Here is an 18304-nt window from a genome sequence, read left to right as displayed (position 1 = left end):
ATTCTTCCTCGTCGCTTGGTTACGGGCGGTAAGAAAGTACAGCTGTGGAATGGTCTGATAGACTGACAGATCTTTTTTTATTGTTATTGTTTTTCTCTTTCTCTCTCTCTCTCTCTAAACTTGTCTTCAGTCCAATCTCCCGTCCTGAGCGAGCCTGAGCGACTGTGGAAAGGAACGACTCCCTTTTAACAGGAAGAAACCTCTGGCAGGACCAGACTCAGGAAGGGTGGCCACCCGCCTCGACCAGCTGGGGTTTGACTACTCAAAAGCCTGCACACCCAGGCCATTTTCTCTCAAACATGGTAGAAACACTACTTTCCAAAAGAATGATTAAAATGGACTTTTTGATGATTAACATCAACTAAAAAATGATAATGGATAAATCTATCTATTATTTGTCTGTTGGAATTCTCAACAGTAGGCACGGCAACAGTTTCCGTAGTGTAGCGGTTATCACGTTCGCCTCACACGCGGAAGGTCTTTGCTTGCTCCAACTCTGTTTATTTCATTCTTGTGTGTAGATGTATGACTGCACGTTACTGATGGCAACATCAACATATTCATAATTATGGATAGGAGGGAGCCTCATCTGCTATTCTTGACATGCTGGAAAGAAAACAGCAAATGTTCTGCATCGTACAAAAGCGGATCCCGCCCTGCGTCCTATGAGCTGTCCCCAGGCACCACTCTGGAGCTCTGTGAGAATGCATTTCCAGCAGATAATCTCTGTCGTAAAGTCATTTTTTGGACGTTTTCAAGAGATTCTCCAATGCTGAGGTGTGAAATGGACTTTGGTGAACCACCAGCTGCTCAGCGAAAATGGCACCCTCCCTGTCAAGGAATCGAACCCCATTCCTCCGCGTGACAGGCGGATTCTAACCTTTGACCAGCGAAGATACAGAATGTGTTGCTTAACTGTCGTGCCCATATTAAGAATACAAGCTGTAAGAGCACCGCTGAAAAATTTAACCTTTATGTTGTCAAGCATTTGCATGACTAAGAGCATAGTTTGCCTGTGGAAGGGGTTCCATGGCCGTACCCGCCGGTTTTTGGACTGCCTCAGAGGTCCTAACAACCTTCCGAACACATTCTGTCAGGTCCGAACAAGGTCCGAACACTTTCCTAACGACATCAAAGAGGTCCGAACGAGGTCCGAACAAGGTCCGAACAAGGTCCGAACAAGGTCCGAACACAGGTCCGAACACAGCCAAAAATGGGGCAAAAGGGACACGTGACGTGACGTCGGAGGGGGCGCGGTTAACGCTTTTGAGTGTCGGCCATATTTTTCTTCGCATACACTTGTGACAAGCACGGGAACAAGGTTTGTAAACTTGATTAATACTCATAAAAGTAACGCCATGTATAAGCCGAATGTTAAACCGTGGGACAAACAATATGCAATTTAATCTTCCGTCCTCTCGGCACTTTATCCAAGTTGTATTTCAACTTCCTTGTAACGTAGCCATTTTGCCAATGGAAGTTCTGCCTGTAATAGCGTCGCTGTTCATACCAGCATTGTGTGGCGACGGTGGACAAATAGTAACTTTTTTTTTTGTTTATTTGCCTTATAAACTCTGCCGATTCCTCGGGGAAAGCCTTAAGATTTGAACTATCTTTTTTTGCATTTATTGTCCGTCAGTGCAATAGTAATTAATCGGCTATCTGTGGCGTTTTCTCCACTCTGGTAACGGAGCCTGGTTATGTGTTTGAGCAGAGCAGACAGATGTGTCCAGATGTATTAACCCTTGTTTTCTGGTCATATTTTTGTTACTCAAGCAATGTTTGTTGGTTTGGTGGACCCGCTGCATTTTTGGGGTTTTTAATTCAACACAATCAAACAATTTTATGTTAAAATACTCTACAGATGTTTACTTCATCCCAATTTCAAGCAATATAAACAACAAGTTTTTTGGTATAACTATCATGTATTATTCATTTACAACTTTTTTAGAACTTTGAACATTTACGAAACATAAGTAAGATCTCAATCTCAGCTCGGCTGCTGACCACTTGGTCCTGGGGCCTGCTGCTGTCTAGCTGTGGTTCATTCTCATTTAGGAGATAGCTGATGATTAATGTCATCCTCTTCTAAAAGTCACTGTCAGACTCTGAATTTGATCTTCATATTCTGAAACCTCCTCCCCCACATTGTCATCAAATGTGTCTGTCTTGACCAAAATCAATTTCAAGGCCTTGTGTGCGATGAATCTTTTGGTTGTTGCGGAGAATCGGTTGTATTAGTAGTTATCACTGGGAAAGCTATATTTATTGCCCCCCCCCCCCCCCCCCAAAAAAAAGAGGAATATGATAACAGGTGCAAGTGCGTGAATGTCGGTTTGACACACGCACATGTGTATAATTACAACAAACAGTTTGAAAGTAGTGTTTGTTTTACAGATTACCAAGAAGCTGGCTGGCGCTATTGGGGACAGTGCTGCATGGATGACAAACATCGGCAACGAGTTTGGCCAGGTTCTGAACTCTGTTCTGACAACGGGTGAAGGTGCAGGGTTGGAAGAGTTGTGCCATGGCATCGTCACTCGATACAAGAATGCGGGCCAAGCTGAACCTGAGGTCATCTATGTTGACCGGGACTGCTGCAGCCAGTCAGGTGGGTAAAAATGATCTTTATCAAATATACGTTTGAAAAACTGTGTGCCACACACACACACACACACACACACTGTTACCACTCCACTTGTGGGAGGAGGGGTACTGGCAATTGGGCAGCGGCTGACTTTGTTTTTCACAGGTGTGTCTTCAGTGGTCAAACTCTTCCACCCATGGAGGTCTGCAGTGCGCTTGGACAGCTTCCATTTCATGCGGCGTTTTAACTGTGGCGTTAAGTTTACGTTAAGTGTCTGTCTGTCTGTCTGTCTGTCTGTTCGCAGATGATTGCTCGTCTGTTACTGTGTGATTATTGTTACAATGTTAATAAAGTTTGATCATTTTACTTGAACCAAGAACAGCCTTCACATTTTTATTTAATTTCCCTTTGCAAAACAGGACGACAGTGAGTGTGAGTGACATCCATTTAATGCAATTGTCAAAAGTGAAGCCAGAATTACTTGGAGAATTATTTTACATTTATTAATAAAACCCAACACTCTTTGTCTCAACCAAAGATTTTTTAAAAATACTTTCTTTGCTCAATTTGGAATTTGTTTCATTCACTTGTGTTGCACAAATAGTGATACAGATAGATAGCTAGTGTTAGCCCGATTTTTTCATTGGAAGCCCAAGAACAAGCTGGAGAAATCGTTTATTAAAAAAGTATTTATCAGTGGTCACATAGTAAAGTATATTGCAGCTGGACTCGGAGTGCCAGAGCTCCCGCAGGAAATCCGTCAGGCCAAGCCCCGATATCCGGAAACATGTCATATTTATATTCAGCTTTATCTCACAGAAGTTGTTTTCACACTTGTCAGAGTATAATTGGCCAGTTTTTAGTGGCATGATCAGGCCAGTTGCTGTCCTTGTTGTGTTCTTTGGATGTGAGAAACAATGTGTGTGTATGTGTGAGTGCTGTTTTAGGCGTGGATCTAATGTACCAGACCTATCTACTCTACTAGAGATATTTTGTCTGACCCAGTTGTTTATGTCATTCTAAAGTCTTGGACCCTTTTAAGGTCATCGATTGTGCAGTATGAACAGAGTGGAAAAGTACCAGCTAGGAACATTTAGGAAAATACAGAATATGAATTTATAATGTCTAAGATCAAAGCCAATCATAACACTAGTCTCTCAAATAATTGAGTGTACCAAAAAAAGAGGGGAAAAATGATGGGAGACTTATTTACATTTACAGTTATACACATTTTGTGTGCTGCCCCCTACAGTAGGCTTTAGTAACGTCCAAAGCACTGTGGTATGTTGGGGTGTTGCCACAATACAGGTTCGAATCCCACAAGAAACATGAAAATTAAATGGATGATAAACCTTGCAATAAGTGCAGAGGTGTGTGTAAACAATGTTGAGAAGATAAGAGAATAGAGAAAAGTGGATATAGTGTACTTTTTTCTCCTTTTCTTTTTCTCTCTTTTCCCCCCCCTCCTTCCTCTTTTTTTCCTTTTCCCCCCTTTCGGGCAGTCCCTTTTGCCCCATTTTTGGCCGAAAGGTCAGCACTCTGGACTTTGAATCCAGTGATCTGAGTTAAAATCTCGGTGGAACCTTCAGGTGTGCTGTCATGTTTGTGTTCTGGAAAGAAGATGAGTGGATGAGCTTAGTCAGTTATCCAGTCACACCAGAGTGTGTGATTGACCAATTCCAAAGAGAGGGCTTAAATTGGTTAATGTTGAAAAAGTGGAACATTCAGCTGAGAGGTTCTGTGCTATTTGCCTTCTCACCTCTGGGTGTCACTAATTGAATCTATTTGGTTTCTTCTTGCATATTCATTTGCAATGCATATATTTTTCCATGCTCTCCATTTGGAATTTGGACACAGAGGAGGAGAAGGAAACAGGAAAAACAATCCCATGGTAACAATCAGCAACAAGGAGAACTACACAATTAACCCGGTGCCCACCCATGGGCCAACCAATCATCCAATCAAGGAGCAGCAATTTCTGCCGGCCGGGATCTGAGCGCCAACTCCATGCGGTGCGCACAAGTTGGTACTGATTTAGGAAAAAGAGGATTGTACAATTTTACTCCTTGGTATGGATACTCTTTCAAAAACGTCCAAAAAATAAAATATGTGGTTGATAAAACTGTGTGACTCAGTCCTTCAACACAAAAGGCAGGCAAAGGAAAATCAGCTGTCCTCTCCATCTAATCATAGGAGCAAGGTAGTAACTACCATAGAGGACACCGAGGTCGTGTCCTCTGTATTTTTAATTTTTTTTTTGTTGCTGAAATTGTGGTGATTTTATATTTGAAGAGCCAAGAGTAGCGCTGTTTAATAAAACAGTGGCTCAGTTTGGGCAGATATGCTGCGCGTCATCGACAACATGCACTGTCGCTATGGTAACTACCACACAAGTCGGACTTTGATGTTGTTACCGTTAGTGAGTCAGTCAGTCACACCTGTCACTGAAAGAGGAGCACATCAAGCTAAACATGTAGGTGGAGAGCAGTTTAGGTGGTAGATGACTGTGAGAAAAAATGCATTTTAATGTGGAGATATTTGTATTGCAGCCCAGCGTCCTAATCAGATAGCAAGGAAACATGAATCAAAGTTTAATTTGTATATATTATCCCTCTGTCCCGGGACAGTTCATTCCTTTTTATTCCTAATCCATGACTTGATGAAATTCATTCTCCAGTTTTACATTGTAACTCATTTGCAAATCATTTAGGATGAGGCTGATGTTCTCTGATAACAAACTAAACAAATAAACCTAAAAGTCATTATGTTGTTTTTGTTCCTTTAAGACTCTGAAAATGGCCAGATTTAAATAATGGAATTAAATAAATTTCCAGGGGAGCCCCTGAACCCGACTAGAAGTTCTGACTCATGACCTCAGTATTTTTTGGGCCTCTGCATCTAAAACCTCACTCAGGTAAAAGAATCAAAGTGTCATCAGCAACATTTACTAACACTTCCACCAGTAAAAGTATTTATTCTGCAGAGCAGCTCTCAGCGTTTGCTGTTAGATATAAAATTGCCTGTTTGACAGTTTAAAGTGGCGGCACGTGCACTTTTTCTACCATCCAAGTACTAACCAGGCCCGACCCTGCTTAGCTTCCTAGATCTGACGAGATCGGGCGTGTTCAGGGTGGTATGGCCTTAAGCGAGAGAATCAGTCACAAATCAGCTTTTTATAGATGCTGAAACAACATCTATCACTGGGTTCTGACTTCTAAAATATAATGTAACTGTTTAAAAATGAGAAATTTGTGATGATTTCATCTAACTAAGCAGCCTCAGTCTCTCTGTGTGACGCTGAACACAAAACTACACACAGGGAACAGAAGAGGTCGACAGACACTAAGTTATCTGAGAGTCTCAGTTTCAACTGCAGGTAATAATCACATCAGGGATGAAGATGTGCCCACTACAAGTTTGCCTTTCTCGGCAATAATCTGGTTACATCGAGGAACTGTATGATTCCAGTACCGATATAATGCACATTTGTCACAGATATTGTTGCTTACGGCCACACCACCCTGAATATGCCCGACCTCGTCTGATCTCGGAAGCCAAGCAGGGTTGAGCCTGGTTAGTACTTGGATGGGAGACCGCTTGGGAATACCAGGTGCTGTAAGCTTTTTCTCTTCTCTCTACCACCTGCATGTATTTTGTTGCAACGTCTGATCACCCTGTGACACATGAGGAAGTTGGTCATCTTCAGCTGCTGCTGCTTTGTTGGCAGACACGAAGTGATCCGAGAGTCTCAGTTTCAACTGCAGATAATAATCACATCAGGGATGAAGATGTGCCCACTACAAGTTAGCCTTTCTCGGCAATTATCTGGTTACATAGAGGAACTGTATGATTCCAGTACCTATATAATGCACATTTGTCACAGACATTGTTGCTTACGGCCACACCACCCTGAACATACCAGATCTCGGAAGCCAAGCAGGGTTGAGCCTGGTTAGTACTTGGATGGGAGACTGCTTGGGAATACCATGTGCAGTAAGCTTTTTCTCTTCTCTCTACCACCTGCATGTCTTTTGTTGCAACGTCTGATCACCCTGTGACACATGAGGAAGTTGGTCATCTTCAGCTGCTGCTGCTTTGTTGGCAGACACGAAGTGATCTGAGAGTCTCAGTTTCAACTGCAGGTAATAATCACATCAGGGATTAAGATGTGCCCACTACATATCAGCCTTTCTCGGCAATTATCTGGTTACATAGAGGAACCGTATGATTCCAGGACCTATATAATGCACATTGTTCACAGATATTGTTGCTTACGGCCACACCACCCTGAACATGCCCGACCTCGTCTGATCTCGGAAGCCAATTAGGGTAAGGCCTGGTTAGTACTTGGATGGGAGACTGCTTGGGAATACCAGGTGCTGTAAGCTTTTTCTCTTCTCTCTACCACCTGCATGTCTTTTGTTGCAACGTCTGATCACCCTGTGACACATGAGGAAGTTGGTCATCTTCAGCTGCTGCTGCTTTGTTGGCAGACACGACGTGATCTGAGAGTCTCAGTTTCAACTGCAGGTAATAATCACATCAGAGATGAAGATATGCCCACTACATATCAGCCTTTCTCTGCAATTATCTGGTTACATAGAGGAACCGTATGATTCCAGGACCTATATAATGCACATTGTTCACAGATATTGTTGCTTACGGCCACACCACCCTGAATATGCCCAACCTCGTCTGATCTCGGAAGCCAAGCAGGGTTGAGCCTGGTTAGTACTTGGATGGGAGACCGCTTGGGAATACCAGGTGCTGTAAGCTTTTTCTCTTCTCTCTACCACCTGCATGTATTTTGTTGCAACGTCTGATCACCCTGTGACACATGAGGAAGTTGGTCATCTTCAGCTGCTGCTGCTTTGTTGGCAGACACGAAGTGATCTGAGAGTCTCAGTTTCAACTACAGATAATAATCACATCAGGAATGAATTTGTTCTCACTACAAGTTAGCCTTTCTCGCCAATTTTCTGGTTACATAGAGGAAGTGTATGATTCCAGTACCTATATAATGCACATTGTGAAAAGAATCTGTGATAAAGGAAGGTCTGCTGATTTCTCTGTTTGGCTCCATGAAGTGGAAGAGAAACAACAACATACAAACACATCAACACAAGGATCAACTAACATTCAGAGCTCAGAGAAGTTTAGATTTTCATGTGGAGAAATCTTTCTGTGAATAAAACTCAGCATTAGCAGTGATATCCTCCATGGCTGCACAAACAGGAAAAAGTAGCAAATAAACAACAGAACAGCAGAGCAGAGACATCACAGCAATGAACTCTCAGCAACAAACTGACTGAATACCTTTATTTCACTTCACACAGCTCAGCTGTGGCTCCAGTCCATCCAATCCTAACTCCAGCATAGAGCGGCTGAGTGAATGTGGTCTGGACTCTGTGGAGGAGAGTCATGGCTTCAGAGACGCTGTAGAAGGACAGAATACCTGCTCTGTGATCCAGGTACACTCCTACTCTGGAGGACTGAGGACCTGAGATGGAGGCTTTCATCTTGTTGGACCAAAATTCAAAACTGTTTTGGGAACATTTTAATGCCCAAGATTTGTCATTACGTCCAAATCCACATTCATTCCCTGTTCTGCTGATGTTCTTGTATGCGACTGCTACATCAGCTCCTCCCCCTCTCCTCTCCACCTCCCAGTAACAGCGTCCAGTCAGACTCTCTCTGCTCAGGACCTGACACCATTCCGTGAATCTGTCTGGATGAGCAGAATAAGACTGAGGTTGTCTCATTACTGTCACTTTTCTGTTCCCCTCTGACACTAACAGATATGTGTTTGCTGTGTTTGGATCCAGTGTGATGTCCCATGAATATTTTAAGAAGGCAGCTCTGCTCTTTGGCTCTGGTTCTGGTTCTGGCAGTAAAACATCCCCTTCAGTGACTGTCAGTGAGCTGTTTGTCCATTTCTCTCTCAGAATGTCCTGTAGTTTCTCTCTGAGCTCTGACGCAGCTGCTGTCACATCCTCAAAGTATCTCAGAGGACAGGTATTGATGCTGGATGAGTGTGTGGACTCACTGAGTGCTGACAGTGAGGGGTAGTTGTGTAGAAACTGGTTGTGATCGTCTGTGTGTGAGAGCTGCTTCAGCTCAGCATCTTTCCTCTTCAGCTCAGTGATCTCCTGCTCCAGCTTCTCCTGAAGCTCTTTGACTCGACTCACTTCAGTTTGCTGCTGGGATCTGAGCTGCTGCTTCACATCAGAGCTTCTTTTGTGGATGAGACGGATCAGCTCGGTGAAGATGTTCTCACTGTCCTCCACTGTTTTATCAGCAGACTGATTGATGGCCTCCACCTCCTGTTGAAGCAGCTTCACATCTTTCTCTCTGTCCTGGATTCTCTGCTGGATTTGTTGTCGACTCCCCTCCAGCTCTCTCTGCCTCTCAGTCCTTTCTGCTGCAGCCTGACACTGTGTCGTGGCCTTTATGATCATCCACAGGGCAGAGATAACAGATAGACTTCTGATCAGTACGGCAGAACATCTTCATCACCTCATCATGACGACAGCAGATGTTCTCCTGGAGGCTCTTGGAGGGCTCCACCAGCTTGTGTTTCTTGAATGGAGTCACATCATAATGAGGCTGAAGGTGTTTCTCACAGTAAGAGACCAGACAGAATAAACAGGACTTGATGGCTCTCAGTTTTCTTCCAGAGCAGAAATCACAGGCCACATCTTCAGGTCCAGCATGGCAGAGATCAGCAGGAGCAGCTTGGAGTCCAGTCTTCTTCAGCTGCTCCACTAAATCAGCTAACATGGTGCTTTTCTCCAGGACAGGCCTCGGTGTGAAAGTTTTCCTGCAATGAGGGCATCTGTGAATTCCCTTCTTATTCTTTCCATTCCAGTAGCCTTTAATACAGTTCATGCAGTAGCTGTGTCCACAGGGAATAGTCACCGGATGCTTCAGTAGATCCTGACAGATCGAACAAAAGAAGGTTTCCAGGTCCAGTTTAACCCTTTTCTGAGCCATTTCCTCCATTTGGCAGAGCAGTGTGTGACTCTCAGAGCAGAAACACCGTCTGTGCTGTGATACAAAACTAATTCCACCTCCTTTAGTTGCAGCTGATCAGCTGATCTTCACTTAAGAGCTCCTCTACTATCACACAATGGTTTCACACATCCTCCCAGCTTCAGATCAGTTTGGGGAGGGAACAAGGGAACAGTGCTGGTTTCACCTCAGTCCAGGCAGGATTGTTCAAGGGGTTGTTGAATTCTTATTTGTTCTCTGTTGAAGGGAAAGATAAATTCATTAACCTTCCACTTAAAGCTCAACATGAAGAAAATTGGTTTCTCTGAATCTATCAGATCAACATTGTCCGATACTTTTAGCAGGCAGCTGTACAGGAAATGTAAATGTTGCTGTTTCTTAGTATTTTCATGCTTTTCATTTACATTTATATAATCAGCCCTGCTCTGCAGCAGCTTGAAATTCATAAATCATGATCTTCTGCTGAAATGCTCACCTGAATCTTCAGACTGATGCATTCAAGTGCCTGACATGAAACATGAGCTCTCATACGGCTGTTGGACTTCAGAAGAGGTAAAAACCTGCAGAGTTGAGCTGCCTGAAAACTAAAGTTGACCCCTAACCTGCAAACTTTCTGTACTCCTGGCTGGCTGGACCAGAGTCCAGAGAAGAGTCCAATATTAGCTCTTAACTCACATGTAGATATTACCGATTAAAGGTTTCTTAAGACTGCATCAGACATGTTTGATCATAATCTATCTATCGAGCTCTGTATGCTGACTGGTGTCTTCAGGCTGAGCCTGATAGAAACCCTCTTTGTCTCTTTGTCTCTGTGTAGAAAAGAAGCTGCATCTTAAGATGGAGTTCCTGTGGTGTTTTGTCCACTCTTGTCCACACTGAAAACACAAACAGCATAAAACAGCAGAATGACTTCTTTTCCAGCCTTTTTCAGTTGGCAGGAAACAACAAAACGCTTCACAGCAAACATCTGTTCAGAAGTGAGAAAACCCAGCTGAGCAGATCAGTGATTTCTGTGCGGCTCAGATAACATTTCATGTTAGGCTGCAGTCTGAGGTGCTGATAAAGGCTTTATTTTATGATCATGCTGTTATGCAGCTAAGTCTATATACATCCTGGTCAGTGAGGGGATTTAAACTGAGGAGGCAGGATTACTTTTACCTCTGATGAGCTCTGTTATTAAGCGGAGAAAAGCATCATTTTTATCTGGACAGAGGGATGAACGTGAGAGAAAAAGTGGCTTTAATATATTAACCTGAAATAACGTGACTGTACTCTGACAACATCACGGTCCATCTGATGCCCCCAAAACCCTGAACTCTAAACCACTGCAGGGATTTCTGTACATCTATAATGGAGGAGTGGGAGATCCTGTCAGAACTTCTATCTGTGATGAGCATCTGAAGCAGAAGATGTTTCACAGCTCAGATGGTTGAGGTCTGAAATGTAACCTGTGTGGGGACAGGCAAAGGTGTAGAAGACAAAAAGTGGAGGCTCCAGATGGTGATAGAAGATAACGACTCTGTTTCTTTCAACTGAGGCTTCAGACAGATCCCAAACTGACCTCTGACCTCAAGACTCCTGCATGATAATAACATCCATGCAACCAAAGACCTGAAGAAGTTGCACTGATCTGAAAGACAAAAGGACGGTGATGTTACCATCCATCCCCCATGATTTCAGACATTAACTCAACCCCAAACTTGGACAAACTCCTTCACCACAGTAATGACTCTACATCCTGATGAGGGACATTAAAAACAATCGTTTCTAACAATTTCTATCTAAACTATAAATGATTGGAGGGATTTTTCAATAGTGACAGTTAAGGAGTGTCATCGGGTGAATGAGATCAGCTCAGGAATGAAAACACAGTTTACACTAAATACAGTCTGTGGTTTACACAAGCCTCAGTGAAAATAAATACAATTATTATTCAGAATATCTTGGTGGTTTACATTGTTGCACATATTTTCAACACAGTCATCATATGCTATGAAAAGCTGAATGTCAGAAATAAACTGAAATGATGGAGAGTATTCATAAGAGCAACTGGACTTCTTTTTTGATCTTGAAGACGTTGAATTTTGGTGGGACAGCAGCTTCCTCTTTGGTTTTTGTAGAGAAGTACAGTAGAACAACCGAGTACTAACCAGGCCCGACCCTGCTTAAATTCACAGGGTGATCAGACGTTGCAACAAAAGACATGCAGGTGGTAGAGAGAAGAGAAAAAGCTTAAAGCACCTGGTATTCCCAAGCGGTCTCCCATTCAATTACTAACCAGACCCAACCCTGTTTGGCTTCCGAGATCAGATGAGGTCGGGTATTTTCAGGGTGGTGTGGCCGTAAGCAACAATGTCACTGACAAATGTGCATTATATAGTTACTGGAATCATAAAGTTCCTCTATGTAACCAGATAATTGCAGAGAAAGGCTAACTTGTAGTGGGCACATCTTCTTCCCTAACGTGATAATTCTCTCCAGCTGAAACTGAGACTCTCAGATCACTTCGTGTCTGCCAACAAAGCAGCAGCAGCTGAAGATGACCAACTTCCTCATGTGTCACAGGGTGATCAGACGTTGCAACAAAAGACATGCAGTTTGTAGAGAGAAGAGAAAAAGCTTACAGCACCTGGTATTCCCAAGCAGTCTCCCATCCAAGTACTAACCAGGCCCAACCCTGCTTGGCTTCCGAGATCAGATGAGGTTGGGCATATTCAGGGTGGTGTGGCCGTAAGCAACAATGTCTGTGACAAATGTGCATTATATAGGTACTGGAATCATACAGTTCCTCTATGTAACCAGATTATTGCCAAGAAAGGCTAACTTGTAGTGGGCACATCTTCATCCCTGAAGTGATTATTACCTGCAGTTGAAACTGAGACTCTCAGATCACTTCGTGTCTGCCAACAAAGCAGCAGCTGAAGATGACCAACTTCCTCATGTGTCACAGGGTGATCAGACGTTGCAACAAAAGACATGCAGGTGGTAGAGAGAAGAGAAAAAGCTTACAGCAGCTGGTATTCCCAAGTAGTCTCCCATCCAAGTACTAACCAGGCCCAACCCTGCTTGGCTTCCGAGATCAGATGAGGTTGGGCATATTCAGGGTGGTGTGGCCGTAAGGAACAATATCTGTGAACAATGTTCATTATATAGGTACTGGAATCATACGGTTCCTCTATGTAACCAGATAATTGCTGAGAAAGGCTGATGCGTATTGGGCACATCTTCTTCCCTGTCGTGATTATTCTCTCCAGCGGAAACTGAGACTCTCAGATCACTTCGTGTCTGCCAACAAAGCAGCAGCAGCTGAAGATGACCAACTTCCTCATGTGTCACAGGGTGATCAGACGTTGCAACAAAAGACATGCAGGTGGTAGAGAGAAGAAGCTTACAGAACCTGGTATTCCCAAGCAGTCTCCCATCCAAGTACTAACCAGGCCCAACCCTGCTTGGCTTCCGAGATCAGACAAGGTCGGGCATATTCAGGGTGGTGTGGCCTCAAGTAACAATATCTGTGAACAATGTGCATTATATAGGTACTGGAATCATACGGTTACACTATGTAACCAGATAATTGCAGAGAAAGGCTAACTTGTAGTGGGCACATCTTCTTCCCTGACGTGATTATTATCTGCAGTTGAAACTGAGACTCTCAGATCACTTCGTGTCTGCCAACAAAGCAGCAGCAGCTGAAGATGACCAACTTCCTCATGTGTCACAGGGTGATCAGACGTTGCAACAAAAGACATGCAGGTGGGAGAGAGAAGAGAAAAAGCTTACAGCACCTGGTATTCCCAAGTAGTCTCCCATCCAAGTACTAACCAGGCCCAACCCTGCTTGGCTTCCGAGATCAGACGAGGTCGGGCATGTTCAGGGTGGTGTGGCTGTAAGCAACAATGTCTGTGACAAATATGCATTATATCGGTACTGGAATCATACAGTTCCTCTATGTAACCAGATGATTGCCGAGAAAGGCTGATGCGTATTGGGCACATCTTCTTCCCTGTCGTGATTATTCTCTCCAGCGGAAACTGAGACTCTCAGATCACTTCGTGTCTGCCAACAAAGCAGCAGCAGCTGAAGATGACCAACTTCCTCATGTGTCACAGGGTGATCAGACGTTGCAACAAAAGACATGCAGGTGGTAGAGAGAAGAGAAATAGCTTACAGCACTTGGTATTCCCAAGTAGTCTCCCACCCAAGTACTAACCAGGCCCAACCCTGCTTGGCTTCCGAGATCAGACGAGGTCGGGCATGTTCAGGGTGGTGTGGCCGTAAGCAACAATGTCTGTGACAAATGTGCATTATATAGGTACTGGAATCATACAGTTCCTCTATGTAACCAGATGATTGCCGAGAAAGGCTAACTTGTAGTGGGCACATCTTCTTCCCTGTCGTGATTATTCTCTCCAGCGGAAACTGAGACTCTCAGATCACTTCGTGTCTGCCAACAAAGCAGCAGCAGCTGAAGATGACCAACTTCCTCATGTGTCACAGGGTGATCAGACGTTGCAACAAAAGACATGCAGGTGGGAGAGAGAAGAGAAAAAGCTTACAGCACCTGGTATTCCCAAGTAGTCTCCCACCCAAGTACTAACCAGGCCCAACCCTGCTTGGCTTCCGAGATCAGACGAGGTCGGGCATGTTCAGGGTGGTGTGGCCGTAAGCAACAATGTCTGTGACAAATGTGCATTATATCGGTACTGGAATCATACAGTTCCTCTATGTAACCAGATTATTGCCGAGAAAGGCTAACTTGTAGTGGGCACATCTTCATCCCTGAAGTGATTATTACCTGGAGTTGAAACTGAGACTCTCAGATCACTTCGTGTCTGCCAACAAAGCAGCAGCAGCTGAAGATGACCAACTTCCTCATGTGTCACAGGGTGATCAGACGTTGCAACAAAAGACATGCAGGTGGTAGAGAGAAGAGAAAAAGCTTACAGCACCTGGTATTCCCAAGCTGTCTCCCATCCAAGTACTAACCAGGCCCAACCTTGCTTGGCTTCCGAGATCAGGCATATTCAGGGTGGTGTGGCTGTAAGCAACAATGTCTGTCACAAATGTGCATTATATAGGTACTGGAATCATACGGTTACACTATGTAACCAGATAATTGCCGAGAAAGGCTGATATGTAGTGGGCACATCTTCATCCCTGATGTGATTATTACCTGCAGTTGAAACTGAGACTCTCAGATCACTTCGTGTCTGCCAACAAAGCAGCAGCAGCTGAAGATGACCAACTTCCTCATGTGTCACAGGGTGATCAGACGTTGCAACAAAAGACATGCAGGTGGTAGAGAGAAGAGAAAAAGCTTACAGCACCTGGTATTCCCAAGCGGTCTCCCATCCAAGTACTAAACAGGCCCAACCTTGCTTGGCTTCCGAGATCAGGCATATTCAGGGTGGTGTGGCCGTAAGCATCAATGTCTGTCACAAATGTGCATTATATAGGTACTGGAATCATACAGTTCCTCTATGTAACCAGATAATTGCAGAGAAAGGCTAACTTGTAGTGGGCACATCTTCTTCCCTGTCGTGATTATTATCTGCAGTTGAAACTGAGACTCTCAGATCACTTCGTGTCTGCCAACAAAGCAGCAGCAGCTGAAGATGACCAACTTCCTCATGTGTCACAGGGTGATCAGACGTTGCAACAAAAGACATGCAGGTGCTAGAGAGAAGAGAAAAAGCTTACAGCACCTGGTATTCCCAAGTAGTCTCCCATCCAAGTACTAACCAGGCCCAACCCTGCTTGGCTTCCGAGATCAGACGAGGTCGGGCATGTTCAGGGTGGTTTGGCCGTAAGCGACAATGTCTGTGACAAATGTGAATTATATAGGTACTGGAATCATACAGTTCCTCTATGTAACCAGATAATTGCCAAGAAAGGCTGATATGTAGTGGGCATATCTTCATCCTTGATGTGATTACTACCTGCAGTTGAAACTGAGACTCTCAGATCACTTCGTGTCTGCCAACAAAGCAGCAGCAGCTGAAGATGACCAACTTCCTCATGTGTCACAGGGTGATCAGACGTTGCAACAAAAGACATGCAGGTGGTAGAGAGAAGAGAAAAAGCTTACAGCACCTGGTATTCCCAAGCGGTCTCCCATCCAAGTACTAACCAGGCCCAACCTTGCTTGGCTTCCGAGATCAGACGAGGTCGGGCAAATTCAGGGTGGTGTGGCTGTAAGCAACAATGTCTGTGACAAATGTGCATTATATCGGTACTGGAATCATACAGTTCCTCTATGTAACCAGATGATTGCCGAGAAAGGCTAACTTGTAGTGGGCACATCTTCTTCCCTGTCGTGATTATTATCTGCAGTTGAAACTGAGACTCTCAGATCACTTCGTGTCTGCCAACAAAGCAGCAGCAGCTGAAGATGACCAACTTCCTCATGTGTCACAGGGTGATCAGACGTTGCAACAAAAGACATGCATGTGGTAGAGAGAAGAGAAAAAGCTTACAGCACCTGGTATTCCCAAGCGGTCTCCCATCCAAGTACTAACCAGGCCCAACCTTGCTTGGCTTCCGAGATCAGACGAGGTCGGGCATATTCAGGGTGGTGTGGCTGTAAGCAACAATGTCTGTCACAAATGTGCATTATATAGGTACTGGAATCATATGGTTACTCTATGTAACCAGATAATTGCCAAGAACGGCTGATATGTAGTGGGCATATCTTCATCCTTGATGTGATTACTACCTGTAGTTGAAACTGAGACTCTCAGATCACTTCGTGTCTGCCAACAAAGCAGCAGCAGCTGAAGATGACCAACTTCCTCATGTGTCACAGGGTGATCAGACGTTGCAACAAAAGACATGCACGTGGTAGAGAGAAGAGAAAAAGCTTACAGCACCTGGTATTCCCAAGCGGTCTCCCATCCAAGTACTAACCAGGCCCAACCTTGCTTGGCTTCCGAGATCAGACGAGGTCGGGCAAATTCAGGGTGGTGTGGCTGTAAGCAACAATGTCTGTCACAAATGTGCATTATATAGGTACTGGAATCATACAGTTCCTCTATGTAACCATATAATTGCTGAGAAAGGCTGATGCGTATTAGGCACATCTTCTTCCCTGTCGTGATTATTCTCTCCAGCGGAAACTGAGACTCTCAGATCACTTCGTGTCTGCCGACAAAGCAGCAGCAGCTGAAGATGACCAACTTCCTCATGTGTCACAGGGTGATCAGACGTTGCAACAAAAGACATGCATGTGGTAGAGAGAAGAGAAAAAGCTTACAGCACCTGGTATTCCCAAGCGGTCTCCCATCCAAGTACTAACCAGGCCCAACCTTGCTTGGCTTCCGAGATCAGACGAGGTCGGGCAAATTCAGGGTGGTTTGGCCGTAAGCGACAATGTCTGTCACAAATGTGCATTATATAGGTACTGGAATCATAGAGTTCCTCTATGTAACCAGATAATTGCCAAGAAAGGCTGATATGTAGTGGGCACATCTTCTTCCCTGTCGTGATTATTCTCTCCAGCGGAAACTGAGACTCTCAGATCACTTTGTGTCTGCCAACAAAGCAGCAGCAGCTGAAGATGACCAACTTCCTCATGTGTCACAGGGTGATCAGACGTTGCAACAAAAGACATGCATGTGGTAGAGAGAAGAGAAAAAGCTTACAGCACCTGGTATTCCCAAGTAGTCTCCCATCCAAGTACTAACCAGGCCCAACCCTGCTTGGCTTCCAAGATCAGACGAGGTTGGGCATGTTCAGGGTGGTGTGGCCGTAAGCAACAATATCTGTGAACAATGTGCATTATATAGGTACTGGAATCATACGGTTCCTCTATGTAACCAGATAATTGCAGAGAAAGGCTGATATGTAGTGGGCACATCTTAATCCCTGATGTGAATATTACCTGCAGTTGAAACTGAGACTCTCCGATCACTTCGTGTCTGCCAACAATCCAGCAGAAGCTGAAGATGACCAACTTCCTCATGTGTCACAGGGTGATCAGACGTTGCAACAAAAGACATGCAGGTGCTAGAGAGAAGAGAAAAAGCTTACAGCACCTGGTATTCCCAAGTAGTCTCCCATCCAAGTACTAACCAGGCCCAACCCTGCTCGGCTTCCGAGATCAGACGAGGTCAGGCATGTTCAGGGTGGTTTGGCCGTAAGCGACAATGTCTGTCACAAATGTGCATTATATAGGTACTGGAATCATAGAGTTCCTCTATGTAACCAGATAATTGCAGAGAAAGGCTAACTTGTAGTGGGCACATCTTCTTCCCTGTCGTGATTATTATCTGCAGTTGAAACTGAGACTCTCAGATCACTTCGTGTCTGTCAACAAAGCAGCAGCAGCTGAAGATGACCAACTTCCTCATGTGTCACAGGGTGATCAGACGTTGCAACAAAAGACATGCAGGTGCTAGAGAGAAGAGAAAAAACTTACAGCACCTGGTATTCCCAAGTAGTCTCCCACCCAAGTACTAACCAGGCCCAACCCTGCTTGGCTTCCGAGATCAGACGAGGTCAGGCATGTTCAGGGTGGTGTGGCCGTAAGCAACAATATCTGTGAACAATGTGCATTATATAGGTACTGGAATCATACGGTTACTCTATGTAACCAGATAATTGCCAAGAAAGGCTGATATGTAGTGGGCATATCTTCATCCCTGATGTGATTATTACCTGCAGTTGAAACTGAGACTCTCAGATCACTTCGTGTCTGCCAACAAAGCA

The 18304-nt window shown here is 44.4% G+C and overlaps 1 protein-coding gene, 12 non-coding genes and 10 pseudogenes across 13 annotated transcripts in view; 4 read left to right on the top strand and 19 right to left on the bottom strand.

Moving 5' to 3' along the window:
- Nucleotides 1–18304, bottom strand: part of LOC140292446 (NACHT, LRR and PYD domains-containing protein 3-like) — a 405682-nt gene that overhangs the window by 201021 nt on the left and 186357 nt on the right. The gene's annotated exons all lie outside the window — the stretch shown is intronic.
- LOC140292434 (5S ribosomal RNA) lies at nucleotides 6091–6209 on the top strand. The gene has a single exon (XR_011912546.1). It is a non-coding gene; the product is annotated as a 5S ribosomal RNA (ribosomal RNA).
- Nucleotides 6479–6587, top strand: LOC140297243 (5S ribosomal RNA; annotated as a pseudogene).
- On the top strand, nucleotides 6857–6975 carry LOC140312297 (5S ribosomal RNA; annotated as a pseudogene).
- LOC140299754 (5S ribosomal RNA) lies at nucleotides 7245–7363 on the top strand (annotated as a pseudogene).
- On the bottom strand, nucleotides 7901–9580 carry LOC140292857 (tripartite motif-containing protein 16-like; annotated as a pseudogene).
- On the bottom strand, nucleotides 11828–11946 carry LOC140306478 (5S ribosomal RNA; annotated as a pseudogene).
- LOC140298008 (5S ribosomal RNA) lies at nucleotides 12216–12334 on the bottom strand. Its single transcript, XR_011913693.1, has one exon. It is a non-coding gene; the product is annotated as a 5S ribosomal RNA (ribosomal RNA).
- On the bottom strand, nucleotides 12601–12719 carry LOC140283551 (5S ribosomal RNA; annotated as a pseudogene).
- LOC140292778 (5S ribosomal RNA) lies at nucleotides 12984–13102 on the bottom strand (annotated as a pseudogene).
- On the bottom strand, nucleotides 13372–13490 carry LOC140271307 (5S ribosomal RNA). Its single transcript, XR_011907844.1, has one exon. It is a non-coding gene; the product is annotated as a 5S ribosomal RNA (ribosomal RNA).
- Nucleotides 13760–13878, bottom strand: LOC140298463 (5S ribosomal RNA). The gene has a single exon (XR_011914108.1). It is a non-coding gene; the product is annotated as a 5S ribosomal RNA (ribosomal RNA).
- On the bottom strand, nucleotides 14148–14266 carry LOC140279604 (5S ribosomal RNA). Its single transcript, XR_011909346.1, has one exon. It is a non-coding gene; the product is annotated as a 5S ribosomal RNA (ribosomal RNA).
- On the bottom strand, nucleotides 14536–14644 carry LOC140295129 (5S ribosomal RNA; annotated as a pseudogene).
- LOC140291329 (5S ribosomal RNA) lies at nucleotides 14914–15022 on the bottom strand (annotated as a pseudogene).
- Nucleotides 15292–15410, bottom strand: LOC140319164 (5S ribosomal RNA). Its single transcript, XR_011917944.1, has one exon. It is a non-coding gene; the product is annotated as a 5S ribosomal RNA (ribosomal RNA).
- On the bottom strand, nucleotides 15680–15798 carry LOC140297337 (5S ribosomal RNA). The gene has a single exon (XR_011913080.1). It is a non-coding gene; the product is annotated as a 5S ribosomal RNA (ribosomal RNA).
- LOC140289017 (5S ribosomal RNA) lies at nucleotides 16068–16186 on the bottom strand. Its single transcript, XR_011912215.1, has one exon. It is a non-coding gene; the product is annotated as a 5S ribosomal RNA (ribosomal RNA).
- On the bottom strand, nucleotides 16456–16574 carry LOC140297336 (5S ribosomal RNA). The gene has a single exon (XR_011913079.1). It is a non-coding gene; the product is annotated as a 5S ribosomal RNA (ribosomal RNA).
- LOC140296304 (5S ribosomal RNA) lies at nucleotides 16844–16962 on the bottom strand. Its single transcript, XR_011912951.1, has one exon. It is a non-coding gene; the product is annotated as a 5S ribosomal RNA (ribosomal RNA).
- Nucleotides 17232–17350, bottom strand: LOC140294318 (5S ribosomal RNA). Its single transcript, XR_011912770.1, has one exon. It is a non-coding gene; the product is annotated as a 5S ribosomal RNA (ribosomal RNA).
- Nucleotides 17620–17738, bottom strand: LOC140300005 (5S ribosomal RNA; annotated as a pseudogene).
- On the bottom strand, nucleotides 18008–18126 carry LOC140298514 (5S ribosomal RNA). The gene has a single exon (XR_011914154.1). It is a non-coding gene; the product is annotated as a 5S ribosomal RNA (ribosomal RNA).

Source organism: Leuresthes tenuis, unplaced genomic scaffold, assembly GCF_036924035.1.
Source record: "Leuresthes tenuis unplaced genomic scaffold, fLeuTen1.0.hap1 SCAF_1, whole genome shotgun sequence".
In the NCBI taxonomy this organism is placed as follows: Eukaryota; Metazoa; Chordata; class Actinopteri; order Atheriniformes; family Atherinopsidae; genus Leuresthes; species Leuresthes tenuis.
This window is presented reverse-complemented; position numbering and strand designations above follow the sequence as displayed.